Genomic DNA, 10301 nt, shown 5'->3' with positions numbered 1-10301 from the left:
GAAACCCCTCATTTCTTTTTCTTAGTTCACATGAGAATGTTCCACCTCTCCTTTTGGTGAGATACAATCTTTGAGCTGAACCCTGGGAAAAGCATAGTGTCTATATCCAGGAGAAGCTTGAAATTTGTTGTTTCTCCTCCCACCCCGAAAATATATACTTTAATATCCTTGCTTTTACCTGTGCACACATGAAGGGGTCTTCCCTCATTTTATCCTCACAACAATGACATTGTCAAGTAGACTGAGCTAAGACAAGGAGAGCTTCATAGTAAATTTAGTTGCCCATCCATATCCAGCACCTGAGACCAACACACTATACTGGCTGAAACTTCACTTCTCTGTTTCTAGAATGCTTTTTGAAGATTTTTTTTTAAAAAAAAAATCAATAAAGGAAAAGATAGACCATGAGTACATTTACAATGCTTTTAGAATTTTCAGAATAACAGAATAACAAAATTGGAAGGGATCTTTTTTTTTAAAATTTGATTTATATGCCGCCCTTCTCCGGAGACTCAGGGGGGCTTACAGTGCGTTAAGCAATAGCCTTCATAGTTTTGTATCTTTATACAAAGTCAGCTTATTGCCCCCACAAACTGGGTCCTCAATTTACCTACCTTAGAAAGGATGGAAGGCTGAGTCAACCTTGAGCCTGGCGAGATTCGATCTTACTCTAATTGCAGACAGCTGGTGTTAAATTCCTGTGCTTCTGTCTGTTGAGCTAAACCAGGCTCCTTGGAAGTCTTCTAGTCCAAGCCCTCTGCTCAAGCAGGAAACCCTGCTTACCATTTCAGGCAAGTGATTGTCCAAACTTTTCTTTAAAACCTCCAGTGTTGGAGCACCCACAACTTCTGGAGGCAAGTTTTTCCACTGATTAATTGTTCTAACTGTCAGGAAATTTCTCCTTAGTTCTAGGGTGGTTCTCTCCTTGATTAGTTTCCCTCCATTGCTTCTTGTCCTGCCTTTGAGTGCTTTGGAGAATAGGTTGACTCCCTCTTCTTTGTGGCAGCCCCTTAGATATTGGAACAGTGCAATCACTGCAATAATTCTTCTTTTCATTAAACTAGACATATCCAATTCTTGCAAACATTCTTCAACAGCCTCCAGTCCCCTAATCATTTTTGTTGTGGTTCTCTGCACTCTTTCTAGATTCTCAACATCTTTTTTTATATCATGACAACCAAAACTGGATGTAATATTCCAAGCGTGGACTTACCAAAGGCATTATAAAGTGATAGTAATACTTCACATGATCTTGATTTTATCCCTGTATTAATACAGCCTAGGACTGTATTGGCTTTTTTGGCAGCTGCAGCACACTGCTGGCTCATATTTAGGTGATTGTCCACTAGGACTCCAAGATCCTTCCCACAGTTACTACTATTGAGTCAGGTACCAGCTATACTATACCTGTGCATTTGTTTTATTTTTTCTTGCCTAAATTAATCTTCCCAGATTAATTAGGCCAAGACTACCAAGTCTCCAAAATGGCTGTTTTTCCATTTCATTTATTTTTTTATCGCATTTCTACATTGCCCATCTCACCTATGCATGGATAACTCATATTGTTATTGCAAGTTGCGCTCATTTCTCTAAAATACATCATTTTTTTATGGTTTTTATTTGTAAACCACCCAGAGTCAGGGTGGTTTATGAATAAAATATTTTCTGGCACAAACCTATTTCATTGGCTTAAGTCTTTTTGCATCCGTGCAACTCCCTTTGTTCCTTGAGCATCTGGTTACTCTGCAAACTATAAACACAACAGCAACAACATGCAAACAGGATGGGATAAAAAGAGAGAAGATTGGATTAAAAAGCAATGAATTAAACAGGCATTCAATTCAGTCTGTGGGTATTAACACACCATCCAGATTCTGTAAAAACACCAGCTGACTGCTGGCTTGATGTTCAATTGAATAAGAAAGGCCACAACAACCAACACTCCTTGATTTCAAGTCATTTTTTTTAAACATTCCAATGAAGAGATCAGGCCAATTTAATATTACCAAGTCAGCTTTGGGTCTCAAGGCATTTGATCTTTTTCCTCGTTTATCTGTGAGCACATTCTACCAGCCACTTAGTATGCTTCCTTTTCATTCCCACCGCGAGGCTAAATAAGACCAGTCGATATTACTGTACTACTAAGATTGGCAGACTTGGAATCCTAATCTAATAAAATGCGGAGTATATGAAGTATAAATTTGGAAGATGAATGAAGGAGACTACAGCTAATCATGATCATAGCCAGGAGCTGTTGCTCAATTGTCAATTGGGAATAAAGGCTTTTACAAGTAGTCCTCGACTTACAACCACAATTGAGTCCAGAATAAGTAAGACAGTTGTTAAGTGAGTTTTGTCTTATTTTATGCTCTTCCTTGCCACCATTTTAAGTGAATCATTGCAGTTGCTAAGTTAGTAAAATGGTTGTAAAGTGAATCTGGCTTCCCCATTGACTTTGCTTATCAGAAGGTTGCAAAAGGTGATCACATGACCCTGGGACACTGCAACTGTCATAAATATGAGCCAGTTTCCAAGTGTTTGCATTTTGATCACATAACCATGGGGATTCTGGAACGGTTATAAATATGAAAATAGTCATAAGTCAATTTTGCAGTGTTCTTGTAACTTTAAACTGTCACTAAATGAATGCTTGTAAGTCAAGGGCTACCTATATAACATCTACATTCAGATGTTACCAAAACCTTATAGCACTCATATTGAAGAAGCTCCTTGGTTGAGAAGTGAAATGTCTTCAAAGAAAAACCAGAAAATCCAGTTGCCTTGAAAAAAAACCACCTTGGGGACAACCATGACTTGGATGACTGAGAACCTAGACAACCTATTAAAGCCTTTCTGCTAGACCTGAGTTTTTTTAGAAAGCCAACCACTTGAAATTTTAACTGGATGGCAGTGGGCAGTGACGGTTGGAGTTTGATGGGGCTTGTGTGGCTTTCCACAGCAACTAAGTACCATAGCTGGCTAGGTGTCATGTACCTTGAGGCAAGAGCAGTTCAGGAAGGGAGAACTAAAGTTTTGAGGAAACTGTGAGGAGAAGACAGGGCAGGCATTATCATCAAGGTCATGATGGACAGGGTGGATATATTGGGAATCTGTGGGTGGACTGCATTCAGGGCAAAGGTGGGTTTCAGCAGGTTCTGACCGGTAGCAGAAATTTTGAGTAGTTTGGACACCAGTAAACACCACCTCTGACTGGCCCCGCCCCATCTATCCTCTGCCTCCCAAGTTCCAGCTGATCGGGAGGAAATTGGGATTTTGCAATAACCTTCCCCTGGAGTGGGGTGGGAATAGAGATTTTACAGTATCATTCCCCTGCCATGCCCACCAAGCCACGCCCACCAAGCCATGCCATGCCCCCATGCCCACAGAACCGGTAGTAAAAAAATTTGAAACCTACCACTGATTCAGGGGCACTCAGGCTTCTGTTTGAGAGTTGTCCCATCATCTAGCCCTCAGTACTCACCCCTAAATCTAGTTTATTATATTCTCGATGGCTCTAGGTTCCAGTTGTGTTTTTGAATGCCACTCAGTTTGTAATAAATCTGTTTCCCCACACATCTCTCCCTGAGATGGTCACACAAATCCCAGTCATCTCACGAGTGGATGACTGCAATGCACTCTACCTGGGATAGCCCTTGAAGGTTATTTGAAACCTGCATCAGATGTATTCAGCTTCAGATAATTATTCATTTATAGATGCAAAATTACATTTTCTGTTTTAGAGAAACATACTTGTAGGTATCTCTTAAATTTGTCTTAGTATTTGGAAACTATCACAAACCCCGGGACCATAAAATCAATGGGACAGATGATAAAAAGAATAGTAATCCAGAATAAATTTATAGCAATCCATGGAATTACTTGAAATTGACCTTGATACAATCTAGGGCAGATTTGATGTATGGAGCTCCTCTCTATGCCATACAGCTTTATATTTATGTACAATTGGAGATTGCAGAGGTGCTCAAATGACAGGCAATCCAGCTGCACCTGCCACTAAGACATTTATATTTGTTCCTGGTGTGCTCTCTGTTAACAGGCCTTGGCCATTTGCCCTTTCAGATGACCCAAACTGCCAAGATGGTTATGCAAAGAGTCTCCACAATTTCAGCAAACCATACCATATTTCTTAATTCTTCAGTTAACTTGACATGTACATGCAAAAATAATCATTGTGGACAGAACGTAGCCAGCCAAAGTTCATCATCACCCTGCACCCACCCACCAAAATTTTCTCAGTGGGCTGATCCTTCCATTTAAACATCTTTCTGAAAGTCACAATGCAATAACACAACCACACTACACTTTTCTATTCAATTCTTGGATGTAGTTTTGCTGAATGTCTATGTGGAATATTTTTTCCTTGTTTTCAAGATCGTAAGATCATCCATAACAGCTGCATCATTTCTTCACTTGGCAAGTTTACTCTTTCCCCACCCCCACCCCCAAAAAGGTCACATGGTTAAGTCTCTTCTCTTTGGCTGTTGGCCATAAGCAGTTCTTTAAAAGGTTAACTCTACAAAATGCTGATCTCCAACAGTCAGGAACTCTCATTAACATGCTATCCTGCCGTTGTTGAGTTGATGAAATGGTATGCTGGCATTAAACGTGCTGCTTACCTCAATAAAGAGAAACACTGGAGCTGGTGCTGCCCTTACCATTTTAATGCTTCTGTCCTTTTTGTTTACATAATGGTTTCTGGATATTTGCTTCAAGGACATAGGGGGTTAGGTCTCTCCCAATAATCTATTAATACTCCCCATCCATTGTTGTTAGACATAGGAAAGCAAAGAATAGGAATCCTTGGTGCACTCTGAGCTTGATGCTTGGTGCTTAGAGAGCACCAAGGACTCCACAGTTCAACTCTCAGCTAAATATATTGTTTTCTATTAGAAGCAAAGAAGCATATATAGAGTAGAGTGACTTTATATATTTGTTTCATTACCAGCTTTTTTTCATTCCTTTCTTTCCCCCCTTTTAACAAGCTGAATCTGACAAATTACTTATCTCCCTGGGTCTGCTAAAACTGTGAGGGCCCTTGGGTCAGAAACCAACCTTTTCCTTTTATTACTCTGGGCTTAGTTCCTCAACTTTTGTCAGGTTCCAAAAATCAAGAAACCTTGTGAATGTTACAAGCAGATTTCTTTATTGTTCCTCACCTAAAGACAGAGTCTTGCCAAACTAAAGCATGCTATCATCCCCATAAAACATGTACTCTGGGAATTATTACGGAGGAACCATCTTCACTCTTTTTTTTTTTTTCACACAAGCTATCTGAACCATGTTGTCTCTTGCTCCTCTGGAATAAGCCATTTTATCTTTTTTTTTGTGGGGGGAGGGAGAGAATAAACCTGCCAAGAGAAGAAATGATGCTGCTGTTACTGATGATTTTACAGTCTTAAAAACACGGAAAAAATACTCCTCCTCCATCCTGGAATCTGAACTACATTCCATCACAATTTTGGCTCCATCCCAAGCTCCAAATTCGCCACTAACAGTCACTGTAGCATAGGAATATTTTTCCCTGATTGGAATGTTCTGTTTCTTTGTGTTGCTCTAGTCTAGACATCACAGTTTTCTTCATTATTCTGCTAAAAGAATGCTTCATATTATGGGGCGGAGGAGAGAAAAATGGGTTGATATATGATTGTACTTTATTCCTGACCCAATAAGGTCTGCTGAGAAAATGAATTAGATGAGCTCCACAAAGCCCATGCCTTTATCAGCTCTGAAGTGGTATGAGCACATCCTTCTTTGCCTTCTACATTTCCCCTCGGCAGCCATATGTCAATGGGGATATAATACTCAAGGTCAAAACTAGTATATGAGCTACTTTTCTGTGTTTATCTATAGGCTACAACAGTTTCTTTCTTGTCTAACACTTTGGATAGAGTTTATATAGGATGCAACCAGAACAACCTGCAGGAAAGGTATACGTATTGGATAAGGAGGAGATGAACATACATTTTCTTAGCCATTCAAAATTGGATGAAATTTTAGACAAAAAATTTATAAACAGCTCCCAAGGCCTGCTGAGGGCAATCTCTTATATTTCTTGGCAACCCAATGAAAACAAAGAGGTTTCAATATCATATTTGTTTCTACCATTAAGAGTACCCCCTTCTCAGCAACCAAGCAAACATAAAAGAGAAGCTGAATTTACCTAAACTATTGGAAACCAAGTAGGACAGTCAGTGATTTTACAAGTGGGAAAGTAATTCTGAGCAACAAGTGGAGTCCAGTTACCCTTACTATGGGTTAAATGGGATGGGGACACTCACTAAAAAATATGCAGTTTGTTTATTAACAACAAGAATAGAATCAAGGCAGCACTAAGTTCAAAACTTAACCAAAGACTGAAGCTGTTTGAATCTGATCCTCATAGTTTTACAGAAAGAGAGAGGCCCCTGTTTCAATCTTGAGACATGACATTTGAACTGTGGCCTGCTATGGAATGGAGCCCAAGGTGCAGAGTTCTGCTTTGAATCACATTCTACGTAAATCAGAAACAGATTAGCAAAAAGGAAAAGGTATAGATCCAGAAGGATCTCTTTCAGCATATAGTCAACACAGGAACACTTTGGGCCATTAAGGTTTACACAACTGTAAAGGAAACAAAACGAGGTATGTGATAAACAGCAAATTGGCCCATTGCATTATAACATTATTATAAGGAAACTGAGTGCCCCCTAGAGTTGCTTAATTTTTGTTTTAGCATTATGAAATTTTATTAGACCAAAAATATTAAATGGGCGTAAAAACAACAGTACAAGGTTATGTTGAAAAAGAAATCATCAAAAATGGGGTAGATGCACTAGGAACCATAAAATTTCATAGTGTGTTTTCTAAGCAAAGGCTTGTTGTCATTCAAGCCTGGAGGCTTAAGTTTTTCCTCTGATGCTGCAGGGGGAAAAAGGGCAGGACCAAACAGAAGACCTAAAAGATGGGGCAGGGGAGCAGCTCATCAAAAGGAAACGCCAGGAGAACAAATACTGAATACACTTGGAGAGATGGTATTCTGGAAACCAAGACAGAACAAAAAAATTATGTGAATGCCTAATCAATTCTTTTTGCTGGTGATATTTAGGACCACAATATAACACGTAAACAAGAACATGCCTTTTTTTTTCTTTTTTAAAATAATTTTTATTGAGTATTTTACATTTTAAAACCAAACACACAATAGCAAAAGAAGTCAAGAGACAAAAACAAAAACACACGCACATCAGAGGTTAAAATACAATACTAACAACAGATCAGGGGTGAAATGCTCCCGGTTCGGACCGGTCGCCCAATCCTATAGCTTTCGGAGAACCGGTAGCAAAAATCCCTGCACCCCACGCCCCCATGCCCAGCTGAGCCGCGCGATCATCAGAGGCTTTTTTTTTTACTTTTAAAAGCATTTTTTCTACAACCTCTTCCAACGAAAAATGCTTTTAAAAGTTAAAAAAAAAGCCTCTGATGACCGCGTGGCTCAGCTGGAATCATCAGAGGCTTTTCAAAGCTTTTTTTTTTTTTTTTTTTTTGCAACCTCTTGGCCGAAGAGGTGGTAAAAAAAATGTTTTGAAAAGTCTCTGACGATCCCAGCTGAGTTGCTTGATCGGCAGAGAGGCATTTTTTTAAAAGCCTCTCTGACTATCAGCCAACTCAGCTGGGATCGTCAGAGAGGTATTTTTTAAAAAGCCTCTCTGATGATCCCAGCTGAGTTGCCTGATGGCAGACGCTTTTCAAAGCATTAGAAAAAATGCTTTGAAAAGTTAAAAAATAAAAAAGTTGGCCACGCCCACCCAGTCACATTACCACCACCACCAAGCCACGCCCACAGAACCGGTAGTAACAAATTTTACATTTCACCCCTGCAACAGATATATACAATTTTACAACTTTCTGCATCGACTTTTGTCTTTACTCTTAGCTTTTATCTTCCTGCTCCTTCTTTTATTTTTAAATATTCATAATTAACTGTTTTGTTAGCAGGATCATTATTTACATTTATATCCAGTATGTTAATATCAAATTTCACTTTATATTCTTATTTCTTAAATTGATTTCTGTTTTCCAACCATGTATAAAACCTATTCCACACTTTATAATAATCCAAGTCTTCCTTTATGCCTTTATGTTTAAATAATGAAGACCTAACTGACAAATACATGAATAAATCAGAAACCTTTATTAAAGTCCAGCAGACATCAGTAGATGTGTATAGGCATAAAATGCCTTGGGACATAAACATCTTCTCCAAATTGTATATGAGCTAGAAGACAGTTAAGATTTAAATTTTCCAGATATGGCTGGTTGGGGAATTCTGGGAGTTGAAGTCCACATATCTGAAAGTTGCCAAGGTTGAAAAACACTGCTTTGAAGAGCCAGAACTTGCAGGTCCCAGTGAGTTATATGCAACAGTTATAGATTAACACACCAAAAGCAGCATGTTAAAACATGCCTACATTTAATTGTAAAAAAAAGTTGCATTCATCTTGCTTTCTAATCAGGCCGGCCCTATCACTGTTCCTTTTATGCCTCAACTTTAGAAAGCAGCTGCATATTGTTAGGATAGATAGGACTAGAATATCTTTTTGGAAATAGCTGAGTCAGGGCTGGATTCTGTAAAAGTTTTTGGCAGATGGTAGAGCATTTAAGAGTGTCAATGTATAGGTAAATAATCAGCGGTGAAATCCAGCAGGTTCTGACAGGTTCTGGAAAATTGGTAGCGGAAATTTTGAGTAGTTCAGACAACCGGCAAATACCACCTCTGGCTGGCCCCAGAGTGGGGAGGGAATGGGGATTTTGCAGTATCCTTCCCCCAGGAGTGGGGAGGGAATGGGGATTTTGTAGTATCCTTCCCCTGGAGTGGGGTGGGTATGGAAATTTTGCAGTATCCTTCCCCTGCCACGCCCACCAAGCCATGCCCACCAAGCCACACCCACAGAACCAGTAGTAAAAAAAAAAATTAATTTCACCACTGTAAATAATCCCATATCTCAGGTAGAGAGGCATGAAGAGGGAAGCAGCATCAGGAGTTTAGGAAAGAGATTAAGAAAAGAGATCCCCCCCCCCCGTTTGAATGGAACTTCATTCAGCTGAATAGATCTCTGACCTGGAGCATTATCTGAAAGTAGCATATATGGAGCATCGTCTCTTGTTACCATGGAGTCTTGTTGCTTCTGCGGTCAAGGACTGAAAAGAATTCCTGGGAGATGAACTTCTGCTGGAGTGTTCCACCATGTATGTATTTTTCTTTGTAGAATAGCAGGAGTCAAATAGCAGGCACATTAATGTGTCTGCGGCCCATCTTTGTAAATTGCTAATAGCCAGGCACATACAAAGATGATGAGTGCAAGGAAACAGTTCAGTTCATTATATTCATTTAATCTGGGAGTCAGCCAGAAAGCCAAACAGCCTGTTTTCTTGCCCTAGTCAGCCTTCGTGTCTTCCATAAACTAGCGGGAAAGAGGAAAAGCTGTTTTATTGTTGATCTGTTTATAAGCATTTTCTTTTTCAGCCTTCTGAGGGTAAGCCCCTTTCCCCAGGTGAACAACCCTGAAATTCTGGGGCTGAACTTCGTAAAGCACTCACCCCAGGATCAAACTTGTGAGCTTCTTCTGACTCCCACAGAGGGAAATTACTTAGTCTTACATGAGGCGCTTTGGAATCTCCGTGTTTATAGTGCTGTCTCCAAATTTTCAGCAGCCTGCAGCAGAGTAGTTCACTAATGAGCATTTCCCAGAGAAGGTTAGAAGAGGGTCAAGGTTTTAATTGAGAACACGGGCCCCTTTGACGGTACTGTTTTGACAAACAAATAACATTTGCTGAAAGTCCAGGCAGATAATAGGGTGAAAGAACAGTCACAGTATCTGTCTGAAGCAAAGCCTTGTGGGTTAGAAAACCATTACAGTTCCTCTGAGAAACAACTTTAGCCATCCGAGATTATTTGGATTTGATAGATAAAGGGCTGTTTCCGTTTTACACAGCTGGGAAAAGTTGTTTGTAAAAGAAATGCAACAAAGGAAAGGCTATATTAAATGTTCAGTATTTTATCTGTGTTCATGGTATGTCTGGCCAAGTATGCACTGAATGGGAACAGAGGTGGGAACCCTTTGTTACAAACTGGGGGGGAGGGTGGGGAGGGGCAATGTAAAAACTTACTTGGCAGATCCTGTCTTCCAAGAGTTTCCCAATATGATACACTGCCACCCGTCGAAATGATCCATCTCCTAATCTGTCCTGTTGGGTAGATGCTTAGCAATAAATGCTCATGGGGGCAAGTAATATTGCATGTG

The 10301-nt window shown here is 39.8% G+C and overlaps 1 long non-coding RNA gene across 1 annotated transcript; it reads right to left on the bottom strand.

The window, feature by feature from the left end:
- Positions 1-7138: 7138 nt before the first annotated feature.
- Positions 7139-9669, bottom strand: LOC148115417 (uncharacterized). The gene is made up of 2 exons (XR_015731942.1): positions 9598-9669; positions 7139-9461 (listed from the first exon to the last, which is right to left on the bottom strand). It is a non-coding gene; the product is annotated as an uncharacterized LOC148115417 (long non-coding RNA).
- Positions 9670-10301: the final 632 nt, after the last annotated feature.

The sequence above is a fragment of the Pantherophis guttatus genome, chromosome 2 (genome assembly GCF_059756535.1).
Source record: "Pantherophis guttatus breed Tessera chromosome 2, ASM5975653v1, whole genome shotgun sequence".
NCBI lineage: Eukaryota > Metazoa > Chordata > Lepidosauria > Squamata > Colubridae > Pantherophis > Pantherophis guttatus.
Note: the sequence above shows the minus strand (reverse complement) of the source record. Positions and strands in the feature narration are given on the sequence as shown.